Below are 13,404 nucleotides of genomic sequence, written 5' to 3' on the forward strand. Positions count from 1 at the left end.
ACGGTGTAGAGTCTTCCTATCGTGGTATCTTTGAAGATGGTAGGTTGGCCGTCGACTGACTTACCCTGTTTTCGACGTTCAAATACTTTATTTTTAGTATTCCACGTGTAATACGAAGGCACTTCAGTATACAGCAGTTTTTTTGCAAAAGAATCATTTTTGCAAAGCGAAAAAAAGCTGTTAATTTTGTATCCGGTGGATTCAGGGCTCTTTGTTGCACGTTGGTTTTCGAGAAATAAACACGTTGACCATTCTGTAAATGTACCGCTAAGTGAACAACAGCTGGACTACGTTCATGTATCGGAAATGAAAGAATTCGCCAAACAGCTTCATTACTGCTTATGTTTCTTCCAGCCTGATATTGTACGATTTCGTCGAAATCTTTGATTTCGGGCTGCTGTAGTTTTTACCTTTTTTAGTTTTTTTCTTCTTTTGTATTAATTCTAAAGCCAAGGTTCAAACCTGGAGCCTCTCGGACCTAGAACCTGAAACATAACGCTTTACCAACTCAGCTACTTCCGCTTGAATACATTCGTTTTGAGCAGCTTCCTCGGGTGTTGCCATTGTATGTCTTTTTGTTCCGACGTTAACTTGGAAATGTTATTTTGTACATACGACAATAGATCACTCGTACTGTAACTTTGTTCACGATCGAATTCTACACATGTCGAAACAGCAGCGATACGGTTAGGTGAAGGCATTCCCAAATCCTGAAGAGGTTTGTTTGCCATACGTACGCACAAATCTTCTATAATAACTAAAGTGCAGTTATAAATTTCTGATGTAAAATCAAAAGTCATATCTGACGTCTCTAACTGTTTTCGATGGAGTATATCTTCGGACATTTTTGACTTATATTTTTCCCATAACTCTGTAGGAGCTGATGGAGAGCAAGTTGTTAAAATGATGCCAAACAATGCACGAATTTGACTTGGGGTTGACGTTTCGCACGCGTCATTGATGCAGTTATCCCAGTGTTGGTCATTCTCCAATAAATTCAGAGCTTGGCATGCACTACGGTAAGTGTCATGTATAGTACCGTTTACAGTTCTCAAATACTCAAAGGATGTCGGACCGGGTACATTCACCAAAAGCAGGCGTAGAAAGAAGCATTCATGTTGATTGGGGTGAACGGTGTAGAGTCTTCCTATCGTGGTATCTTTGAAGATGGTAGGTTGGCCGTCGACTGACTTACCCTGTTTTCGACGTTCAAATACTTTATTTTTAGTATTCCACGTGTAATACGAAGGCACTTCAGTATACAGCAGTTTTTTTTGCAAAAGAATCATTTTTGCAAAGCGAAAAAAAAGCTGTTAATTTTGTATCCGGTGGATTCAGGGCTCTTTGTTGCACGTTTGTTTCCGAGAAATAAACACGTTGACCATTCTGTAAATGTACCGCTAAGTGAACAACAGCTGGACTACGTTCATGTATCGGAAATGAAAGAATTCGCCAAACAGCTTCATTACTGCTTATGTATCTTCCAGCCTGATATTGTACGATTTCGTCGAAATCTTTGATTTCGGGCTGCTGTAGTTTTTACCTTTTTTAGTTTTTTTTCTTCTTTTGTATTAATGCTAAAGCCAAGGTTCAAACCTGGAGCCTCTCGGACCTAGAACCTGAAACATAACGCTTTACAAACTCAGCTACTTCGGCTTGAATACTTTCGTTTTGAGCAGCTTCCTCGGGTGTTGCCATTGTAGGTTCTTCAGTCATTTTACAATTAGAAATTTCTCTTTCAACGGTCTTCTTACAATTAAAAATTTGTCTTTGAACGATATTCTTAAATACCTGTGTCCTGGTCGTCATTTATATTCCCTGTGTCCCGGTCGTCATTTGTGTCCCGGTATCCCAGTCTGTAATTTCTCTTTGAGTGTCCCGGTTGTTATTTATATTCCCTGTGTCCCGGTCGTCATTTGTGTCCCGGTCTGTAATTTCTCTTTGAGTGTTTTTTCTTTTTAGTATTTTTTAGTTTTTTACATTTTTTCTTTTTTCAGTTTTCTTTTTCTTCTTTATTTTTCAGCTTCACTATGAAATACATATCGCCGAACCTTTGTTTTTTTTTAACTAAAATCTGGTAGGCATTGATGACCTTATCAAAGTCAAAATCCCAAACCCAATCATCATCGCTATCATTTTCAGTTTTGATATGTTTTTACTCTCGCTGTTCAGGTGGATCTTCATCTAACTGCGCGGTTTTGCGTTCTTTAGCCTCAAGCCTGTTTCCTTGCTGTTCCTTTGATTCCTCGGCAGGCTTTCTTTTTTGACTTCCTCTATCAGCAGCAAGTTTTTTGGCATAGACTCTTTGAGCATCTTCATCGGCTTTTGCCATTGTAAGTTCATCAGTCATTTTAAACTTAAACATTAATAGATTTCTACGTGAACATATATGTCTTAAATATCTTTAATGATGTCACCTTCATAGCAAAACTGACGACAACTAACTTCATGACGTCAGTCGACACAGAAACATGACGTCACCTGACAGACACACATACAGACAACTTATTTTTATATATATAGATTCACAACTTTTAAGCCATGAAAAAAGAAAAACAGTCAGATCATCAATGTGGTTCATAATGTGAGGCCCTCTGTTTGAAATAATCTGCTGGCTAGCATCAGGGAGTATGTTACTTTATACAGATTTAAAAATAAATTGAAAACATTTTGTTTAACTTACAGATTTTGAAGGGCGGGAGGTTTTTGATGTTTATTTTCGCAGTTTTATGGGGTGGGGTGGGGGCTGAAACCGGTAAATAATATTTAATAAGATTATTTTGTTGTAGTTTGTTCATGTGTATGTGTTGTTGTTCTCATATATAAGATAGGCTAGGTGGATAATCATGAGTTCTTATGTTTAGATATTTATTCAGTTCACTTCTAGCATTCATTCAATGCAGTCGCATTTCGCTAGCTCTGATAATTAGTGACGTGTGATTATTGGCACGAGTATTTCACATCTAGCATTCATTCAATGCAGTCGCATTTCGCTAGCTCTGATAATTAGTGACGTGTGATTATTGGCACGAGTATTTCACATCTAGCATTCATTCAATGCAGTCGCATTTCGCTAGCTCTGATAATTAGTGACGTATGATTATTGGCACGAGTATTTTGGATCCTCGGATATTTTTAAAGAATACGGTGAAGAAACCAATTACCAGGTCCTGCGTTTCACTGGGCCTCTTGTCAAACGGTGATTGCCACTGTTGACGTGGGACTGTCCCATTAACAGGTACGAGTTTTTTGGCAACTGTTGTAAATTACTTTTGATAAATTTGAGCTACAGATAATGGCTAAATTTAGTATTCATGATCTGGCTCTAGCAAAGTTTCGGGGATTCCCCAATTGGCCAGTTCGTATTATTGAGGTTTTGGATTCAAAGACTGCGAACTCAAAGTCAAAAGTCTCTAAATATCTGTTTTTTTGCTGCGGGTGACATGACATCCAATTTGTTCTCGAGTCACAGCTTATGCAGTTTGAGGCAAATAAGGCTGAAGCTATAAAATCTACTAGCAAGGGTGTAAAGGGAGCATTTCAGGATTTGATTCATCAACCGAACATTTATGTAGAACTTTGCAAAGAGAAGCTGAAAACTCAAATTCCAATTCCTGGGCAACAAACTATAGCGGGATTGTCGGCTATTATTACTTGCATTTCCGCGACAGAACAGGAAATCCAAAGTTTTATGGAAAATCTTGCTAAAAAAATAGACGAGAAGCTGAATGAAAAACTAGTGGCTACTGCTGCTGGTAGGCAGTCTCTATCCAGTGATGAAATAAAAAAAAGATTTTAAATGAAAGTAAGGGCAACATTAAAACTTAAAACGAACAGAAATTATTCCGTATACGAAAGGGGCTTTTCCTCCTCAACGCCTCGCTCTTTACGCTAAGTTTGACTCTTTCTCTTAACTCTATTTTTAAAACAGTAAGAAACTTTAGCGTAAAGAGCGGGGCTTTGAAGAGGAAAAGCCCCTTTCATATACGGAGTAATTTCTGTTCGTTTTAAGTTTTAATGTTGCTCCTTACTTTCATTGAAAAAAACTTTTTTTATTTAATTTCTGGACGTTTTTGAATTAATGTATGTTTTGATCTTGGCTCTCCGCACATAAATAATTAAAACGAAATTTGCATACTAATTAATTGCAATTAATCGGAAGATTTTGAGAAAAAAGGAGTGAGGGAGGAGGCCTAGTTGCCCTCCAATTTTTTGATTACTTAAAAAAGCAACTAGAACTTTTAATTTTTTACAAACGTTTTCATTGGTAAAAAATATACGTAACTTACGAATTAATTTACGTAATGAAATTCTATTTTCGTATGTTTTTGTTGCGTGTATGTGGGGGTTCAACCCTCGTAGATACCTCGCTCTTTACCCTAAAGCTTAAATTTTGTCCCAATTCCTTAAGAATGAGCTCTGAATCACAAAGGCCGTAGAATAAATAGTTGAAATTACTAAAAATACTTTAGCGTAAAGAATGAGGTATAACGAGGAGGTAACCCCCTATTATGCGTAATAATTTTTGTTCGTTTTAAGTTTTTAATGCTGCTCCTTACTTTCAGTAGAAAAAAACTTTTCATATTTATTTTTCATTGATTTTTCAAATAATGCTAGAAAATCCTGCGCCCCCTTCATTGAAATTCTCTTCCCCCGTTACTATTTTGTCCGTGGAAATATCCTCCCACGTAGCCCCCCTCAAATCTCCCCCCTAAACAAAAAAAAATCCCCCTGAAAACGTCTGTACACTTCCCAGCAACCATTACTATATGTAAACACAGGTCAAAGTTTGTAACTTGCAGCCCCTCCCACGGGGACTGCGGGGGAGTAAGTCGTCCCTAAAGACATAGTTATTAGGTGTTCCGACTATGGTAAATAAAATGGCTATCTCAGAATTTTTATCCGATGATTTTTGGGAAAAAATGAGCGTGGGAGGGGGCCTAGGTGCCCTCCAATTTTTTTGGTCACTTAAAAAGGGCACTAGAAATTTTAATTTCCGTTAGAATGGACCCTCTCGCGACATTCTAGGACCACTCAGTAGATACGATCACACCTGGGAAAAAAAAACAAAAAACAAACAAACAAAAAAACAAATAAACACGCATCCGTGATCCGTCTTCTGGCAAAAAAATGCAAAATTCCACAGTTTTGTAGATAGGAGCTTGAAACTTCTACAATAAGGTTCGCTGATGCGCTGAATCTGATGGTGTGGTTTTCGTTAAGATTATATGACTTTTAGGGGGTGTTTCTCCCTATTTTCTAAAATTAGGCAAATTTTCTCAGGCTCATAACTTTTGATGGGTATAACTGATCTTGATGAAACTTATATATCTAAAATCAGCATTCTTTAAAATGAAACTTATATATCTAAAATCAGCATTCTTTAAAATGCGATTCTTTTGATGTAACTATTGTCATCAAAATTTAATTTTTTAGAGTTTCGGTTACTATTGAGCCGGGTCGCTCCTTACTACAGTTCGTTATCACGAACTGTTTGACACTTTGAATGCCATAAAAGCTCAGAGTTCAATTATCGTCAGTGAGGTTTATTCAGCATTGATTGTTAAGTTTGAATCCAAATTCCTGGCCCTCAGTAACGAGCTAAAATTTCAACAAAAATTTCAAATAAAAGAAATCAAACAATACTTCTTAAGGAGAGAGTTAAGAATGCAGAGCAGAAACTAGATATGTATGACCAGGAGTTAAGGATAGACAGTCTTCTTTTCAACGGTATCAAACAGCCTCCAAGTAGTGACTTAAAGTCTGTAATCGGGGGTATGATTCGCAATAAAATGGAAATATCTGGAGTATCTGATGAAGATATTGTGGAAGTGAGAAGATTTAAACTAAACAGTTCTACAACTCGTCAAGATACCATAGCTCCGGTCCTAGTCAAATTCAGGTCGAAAGAAATGGCCCAGAAAATTTTTAAGCTTAAGTTGAAGACTTAAGTGGTATATTTGTATCAGAAAACTTAAAGCAGAGACGGAACATTCTGAGCCTAGCACGTGAAAAATACGGTAATAAACAAGTTTGGTCTGATCAAGGTCGCGTTTATATACGCCTTAAGAGTGATGCTTTCCCCCGTCACCTATGGTCGTTGCAAGATGTCGCTTAGATTGCGTTTATTTATTTTTTATTTTTAGTTTTTTTTTATGTATTGAGTATTGTTATTCTTTTATTATTTAGTGTTATTTATGTATTTATTTATGTATTATGTTTGTATGTTTATGTATTATGTTATGTATGTATTTATGTATTATTTATGGAAATGGTATTATTTTAGGAAATGCATTGTTTTTTTTTGTTCTTTTTTTTCCAAAAGGAATCAGTACAGTTTATATTGTTCTTATTTCTTGATAATTAGTTTTGCCGTTACACCAGAAGGATCGGTTGGATGAATTAGAAAATAGTGCTTTAGATGTTAATGGTATTGAGCGTTTGATCTTTTTGAATTTATGTCCATCACCAGAGGATCCGGTATGTTGCGCGCTTTTCACTGTGTCTCATGCTTTTGGATACCATTTGGCAAGTAGTTTAAAAGCAAATTATTTTGTTAAGTCATTTTTTTGATGTGTCTGATAGACTTAAACTTTTTGAGAGATACTCTACTGAGTTGATTAAAATATTAAATTCAATAAATATAGGTGATGAGCTAGTCCAAGACACTCTTGTTGATAATTTACGCCATAATTGGTATCTTTTACCTGAAGAAATTATTCCTGTTAATAATGGCCTTTTTAGACTTGCGAGTTGGAATTGTTGTGGGGTGCTTTCTAGCCTAGATTTGTTATTTACGTTCCTTCCTGGTAATGGGATAGGAGTTATGGGGCTTTGTGAGACTCTTTTGAATGCAAATACCCTGAATGCGGCAAATATTCAAGGATACCAAATACTTCAGAAAAATAGATAGAATAATCAGAAAGGAGGACTTGCATTCTACATCCATACTTCTTTGCATTTTGAAGAAATCAAAGATTTTGACTCTCTATATGAGGAAATGCTGTTCGAATTTCTGGTTATCGAAGTCATCTTAGCATCTGAGAAGGTTCTTTTATGCATGTTCTACCGCCCTCCTAGTTCTAGCGCCAAGAAATATTTGGATAAATTTGAAGAGTTTTGCTAAGATGGTCAGTTCCGAGAAAAGAAAAATCATTCTCATGGGAGACTTTAACATTGCCACTTCTTCAGTAAGTCATGACTCAAGTACTTCTGCGCCTTCGAGTACTCTGGCTACAGACTTCCTTACTACATCATTGGCTGCTGGCTTTGTTCCATCCGTCTGGATTCCAACTTGGGTTACAAATCCAAATGCATCTATTATTTATAATCCACTTGTAAAATTCCCTGTTGGGTCGTGTGACATAATACTTACGGATGTGTCTGACCATTTTATTTTTATGAGCGAGTTTCTCCGGTATTCCGGTGAAAAGGGTCAAATGAACAAATCTAGATGGATGGGTCATAGTTCGGTTAAGCTATTAAATGCCAAGTTACTTTGTACTGATTGGTCGCAATGGTTGGAGTCAGATGACGTTGAATTTGTATCCAGGTCGTTTACTAAACATTTCAGAATGCTTTAAATGAAACTTGCCCTCTTCTGAAGAAAAGGTGTAAAAAGTACCAGGTGCCCGTAAAGCCATGGATAAAAAGAGGCTTGCTTAAGAGTATTGATGAAAAAAATCGACTTAACGCTGAATACATAAATTCTCCCACATCAAATAATAAGACTATATTCAAATCTTATACAAACCCTCTCACAAGACTGATAAGATGGGCGAAGAGGATTCATTTTGAGAAACTATTTCTCGAAGCTGAAGGATCTCCAAAAAAGACCTGGACAATAATTAACGAGTGTCTTAACAAAAGCAAAAGTCAAGGGCTGCCCGAATCAATAAATGTATTGGATGGATCAACAGTGAATGGTAAGCACAAGGTAGCCGAGGAAATGAACCAGTACTTTGCTAGGATTGGAGAGGCCACCGTAAACAGTAATTTGAATGACTGCTTGTATGTGGAATCTGCATTTCGCGACTTTCTACCACATCCCGTCGATTCTATCATATTTCTCTCTCCCGTAACTGAAATGGAACTTAGTAATCTGGTAAAAATCATGAAGAATGGACATTCTGAAGGAACCAATTGCTCATCTACTTATCTACTGGAACAAACCATTGGATGCTATGCTCAAGTGCTGGCTCATCTGGTCAATCTAAGCTTCAAACACGGATCTGTCCCTCCATTCCCCTACATAAGGGAGGAAACAAGCAAGATCCATCCAATTATCGGCCAATTTCCATTTTGTCCGCTTTTAGCAAAGCTATGGAAAAGTGTATATATAACAGGTTGTACAATTTTTGGAAGAAAACAAATTTTTTTCAGCCCATTTCAATTTGGAATCAGGTCTTTATACTCTACAGAACATGCAATTTTAAAGCTAACCCAGTTTTTTAATGATGCCATGGATAAAGGTCTGCTACCTGCACCAATATTTGTTGACATAGAAAAAAGCTTTTGACACTATTTCTCATAATTTTCTACTATCTAAGCTACATAATTGCGGTGTTAGAGGACAAGTGAGTCTCCTAATTGAATCTTACCTCAAGAACAGAAAACAAATATTGGATGCAAATGGCTACATTTCAGATGAAGAAAACCTGTCTAATGCTGTGGGGGTTCCTCAGGGGTCCATACTTGGACCACTGTCATTTCTTATCTATGTCAACTATCTCCCTCTAAGCCTAACCTGCCATAGGACTGATATGGATCTCGGTTTACTGTTTGCTGATTTGCCAACTCTACCTGCGACATAGATCATCAATCTCTAAATTCAAATCTCGAATTAACACTGAGAAAGATGCTTCACTGGTTCCATTGTAACAAATTAGTTGTCAACACTTCAAAGACTCTTTTTATGGTTTGTTCAAGAACTTCTACTGTGGTACCAGCGTTACAAGAGGTTGAAGTCACATTTGGAGGTCGAGTAATAAAAATAAATCGAGTGCAAACAACTCGGTATCTTGGAGTCATTGTTGATCAGAATTTAAGCTGGAAAGTTCATATCACTAGCCTAAGGCTTAAGTTAGGAAGGAACGTAGGTGTAATGCATCGTCTTAAATTTTTCCTTCCTTTTTATGCTTTAAAATCAATCTATTTTTCTCTTGTTCATTCTTATATTAACTATTGTTCAATTATTTATTTGAGTACGTGTCAGTCACATATTTCTCCTATTGTGAAGTTACAAAATAAAGCAATGAGAATCCTTAAGATGTTATTTTATTCCCCTGGTAAATCTCCAACTAAGAGTCTTTGCAGTTATTTTAATATCATCCCGGTTAGACAAATTTTAGCTTTTCAATGTATACTTTTCCGTGTCCGTTATCTAAAGGATCTACAACCAGATTATTTTAAATCATTTTTTCCAGGCCCTCCCTCAGTCCGACCATATAATCCTCGTTTGCTTTAAGTAAGCTTCATGTGCCTTTCATTGTCTCCCAACGGTCTAGATTTTCGCCTAAAAATGTGATTATAAATTATTGGAACAAATATGAATCTTTTTTTGATCAGAGTCTATCGCTATTAAAATTAAAAACTAAAATCAAAGCTCTGCTAATTAGTAAATATTAATTTGTGAGTAGCTCCCGGCCCTTCAGCTATCGGATAAATATTGAAAATAATTTTAATAAATGTTTTTCGGCATTTATTTTTTGGTGTGAGATAGAGTGAGAAGTGTGGTGACATCCGTTTCTTCTGGGTTTGTTTGTTTATACTGTTTGTATTGTCGCCCGGCTTTTGAGCATGTCTCCCTGCCGGGGATGTTATGTGAATAGTTTTAAATATGCATAGTTAAAGATTAATAAATAAAATAATAAAATAAATAAATATAAGATATAAATCATAACATGAATTTGCAGCAAAAGTCCTTAGGACTTTCTTTTTGCTGCAATAATTTATTAGTGGTGTCATTTTTATTTATCTTTATATTGTGAATTCGTGTTCTCGTCGATCTTAATAAACAAGGTATACAACTAGGTCTTGATATATTTGTTAAGAAGGTATATGCTGTAGAGCAGGGAATCAAACAATCCGTGGTAACGAACTGTAGTAAGGAGCGACCCGGCTCAATAGTAAACGAAACTCTAAAAAACGGAACTTCGATGCTAAAAGTTATATCAAAAGAATCAGATTTTTATGCTGATTTTAAATATACATGTCTCATCAAATTTAGTCTTTGTCATCAAAAGTTACAAGCCTGAGAAAATTTGCCTTATTTTGGAAAATAGGGGGAAACACCCCCTAAAAGTCATAGGATCTTAACGTTTTAAATCACAAAAGTCTTAAATCACACCATCGAATTCAGCGAATCAGAGAACCCTGTAGAAAAAATTTCAAGGTCCAATCTAAAAAAATGTGGAATTTCAAATTTTTTGCCAGAAGACAGATCACGGGTGCGTGTTTATTTGTTTGTTTTTTTGTTTTTTTTCCCAGGGGTCATCGTATCGACCAAGTGTTGCAAGAGGGCTCATTCTAACGGAAATGAAAAGTTCTAGTGCCCTTTTTAAGTGACCAAAAAAATTGGAGGGCACCTAGACCCCCTCCCACGCTCATTTTTTCCCAAAGTCAACAGATCAAAATTGTGAGATTGCCATTCTGTTCCGTATAGTTGAAAATCATAATAACTGTATCTTTGGGGATCACTTACTCCCCTACAGTCCCTGGGGGGAGGGGCTGCAAGTTACAAACTTTGGCCAATGTTTACATACAGTAATGGTTATTCGGAAGTGTACCGACGTTTTCAGGGGGATTCGGTGTGCGGTTGAGGGGAGGGGGCTATGTGGGGGGATCTTTCCTTGGAGGAATATTTCATGGGGGAAGATAAATTCAATGAAAAGGGTTCAGGATTTTCTAGCATTACTATTAAAAAAAAAACAATGAAAATATAAACATGAAAAACTTTTTTCAATTGAAAGTAAGAAGTAGCATTAAAACTTAAAACGAACAGAGATTATTACGCATATGAGGGGTTTTAAAATACTTTAGCATAAAGAGCGAGGAATTTAGGAGGAGATAGATACTTCGCTCTTTATGCTAAAGTATTTTTAGTAATTTCAACTATTTATTCTACGGCCTTTCTGATTCAGGGGTCATTCTTAAGGAATTGGGACAAAACTTAAGATTTAGTGTGAAGAGCGAGGTATTAACGAGGGGACAAACCCCCTCATATATATATAATTAAAAACATAAGAATATAAAAGTTTGTTACGTAAGTTAATTCTTAAGTTACGTATATTTTTTACTAATAAAAACGTTCGTTAAAAAATAAAAGTTCTAGTGGATTTTTTAAGTAACCGAAAAATTGGAGGGCAACTAGGCCTCCTTCCCCACCCCATATTTCTCAAAATCGTCTGATCAAAACTAAGGGAAAGTCATTTAGCCAAAAAAAGAATTAATATGCAAATTTCATTTTAATAATTTATGTACGGAGAGCCAAAATCAAAGATGCATTAATTCAAAAACGTTCAGAAATTAATTAAAAAAACTAGTTTTTTTTAACTGAAAGTAAGGAGCGACATTTAAACTTAAAACGAACAGAAATTACTCCGTATATGAAATGGATTGTCCCCTACGCAATCCCTCGCTCTTTACGCTAAAGTTTGACTCTTTACCACAATTCTACTTTTTAAAACAATTAAAAACTTTTGCGTAAAGAGCGAGGGATTGCGGAGGGGACAACCCATTTCATATACGGAGTAATTTTTGTTCGTTTTAAGTTTTAATGTCGCTCCTTACTTTCAGTTAAAAACAACTAGTTTTTTTATTTAATGTTGATAAAGGTGCGATGAAGGTGTGATGAGATGGCTAAATCAGTAGGTAGGCTACTTTACTTAGCTGTCTAATAGCTATGAATAGAGGTTGCAAGGAAGACGAAGAAAGTAGAATGGATGAAGCCCTAGGTAGTTCTGGTTATTTTCAGCACTCATAAAAGTATAAAAAGGGGAAGAAAAGCAAACATATACAAATAAAAAGCAGGAAACCAATTGCTTAATTAAACTAATGGGATACAAAAAAGAACTGGATAAGTTCAAAACCTAAGGTATTTGAGGACGACAGTCAAAGCCGTATCCAGGGAGGAGGTTTAGGTGGTTTGACTCCCCCTTCCCTTTCGAAATTTTTGCCTGACTGGTAAAAACGTAACAAAATGCATATAGTCTATACAAATTTTGATTCATTTTTCAAAGTTTTTTTTGTAACCCCTTCCTCCAAAAAATCACCCCTACCCCCTCCCGAAAAAAATACGAGATACAAACTTGGTAATAGTGATACATTTGTCTTTGGGTATCCTAGAAGTGAGTGCACTAAATAAAATCAGGCTCACTAGAATATGCAAGAAAAATATGACGATAAATATTGAGCAAAAATTATTACTTATATGCTTGATTTAAAAGCTAGAAATACATTTTTTTTTTTTTTACTGTCTTATTCTTCTAAAATTACTGTGGCCACAATTCTAACGATGACATCTAGGGCGCTCGTAAAATTTTCATTGAAAATCACTCTACTATCGCATGATACATACCTCTCCCCACCCCCGAAAAATGGATTATCATCCATTAAAAGTTGCTAAAACTAAGCAAAAATTACTAGCTTTCACCAAAAACTTAATTTTCAGTAGATCTTTAACTCTGTTTTTGAGTTTCTTTCATACATTCTATACTTTTCTGAGCTTGGAAATATTTTTCATCCCTTTTTGTTCGGCCGTAGTAGATCAGATTTTGTTAAGAAACAATCTCCATTTTCAAATTTACCGGCTTTTCTGTCAATCTTTTGCATGGTCTAGAGGTGGCTGCCGATACATGCTTCTTTATTATTTAACTTAGGTAAAGGAAAACACTAATTTTATTCCGAACTTCTTAGTTCAACTGGAGAGAAAAAACTCGATCATCGCGGTTCATTTTGTTTCTATTCAAATCTGTTTAAATTTTCGGTATTTAAATTTCTTGTCATGTGAATGAGTCAGATAGAGGAGGAACTTTTTTAAATTGTATAAACCAAAAGTCTACACAACATGTTTTTATTGCTATGCACTTGAGCTATGACAATACAATTTTCAGCCAGCTTTTCCTCCCCCTACCGCCCAATTGATAAAGCTCTGGGATGATTTCAGTCTAAGAAAAATGATGTAATTTTATAATGTTGTGTATTTTAGTTGCATCTCTTGATCCAGTCAATGAAGACAAAAATATTTTTTTTTTAGTTACATCATCTTGGGAAACAAGAATATCAGAAAAATTGATTCGTTCGATCGGCTGGCAAACTTACTGGGTATATAGACGGAATAAAATTGATATCGATTTGCGCTTCCCTGAAATCAGTCAAAAGTCATTTTCCTCCAATCAGCTTGAA

The 13,404-nt window shown here is 35.9% G+C and overlaps 1 protein-coding gene across 4 annotated transcripts in view; it reads left to right on the forward strand.

The window, feature by feature from the left end:
• LOC136024631 (muscarinic acetylcholine receptor M2-like) overlaps positions 1-13,404 on the forward strand; it is a 101,289-nt gene that overhangs the window by 34,414 nt on the left and 53,471 nt on the right. Inside the window, exon 1 of one of the 4 annotated variants that reach the window (XM_065700064.1) lies at positions 2,931-3,238. The exons of 2 other annotated variants lie outside the window; for them this stretch is intronic. The gene's annotated coding sequence lies outside the window, so the exon portion shown is untranslated. Of the gene's footprint in view, positions 1-2,930; positions 3,239-13,404 lie in introns of those variants that run through there. One more of the 4 variants, XM_065700059.1, reaches the window with a different exon arrangement.

Source organism: Artemia franciscana, chromosome 3, assembly GCF_032884065.1.
Source record: "Artemia franciscana chromosome 3, ASM3288406v1, whole genome shotgun sequence".
NCBI classification, from domain to species: domain Eukaryota; kingdom Metazoa; phylum Arthropoda; class Branchiopoda; order Anostraca; family Artemiidae; genus Artemia; species Artemia franciscana.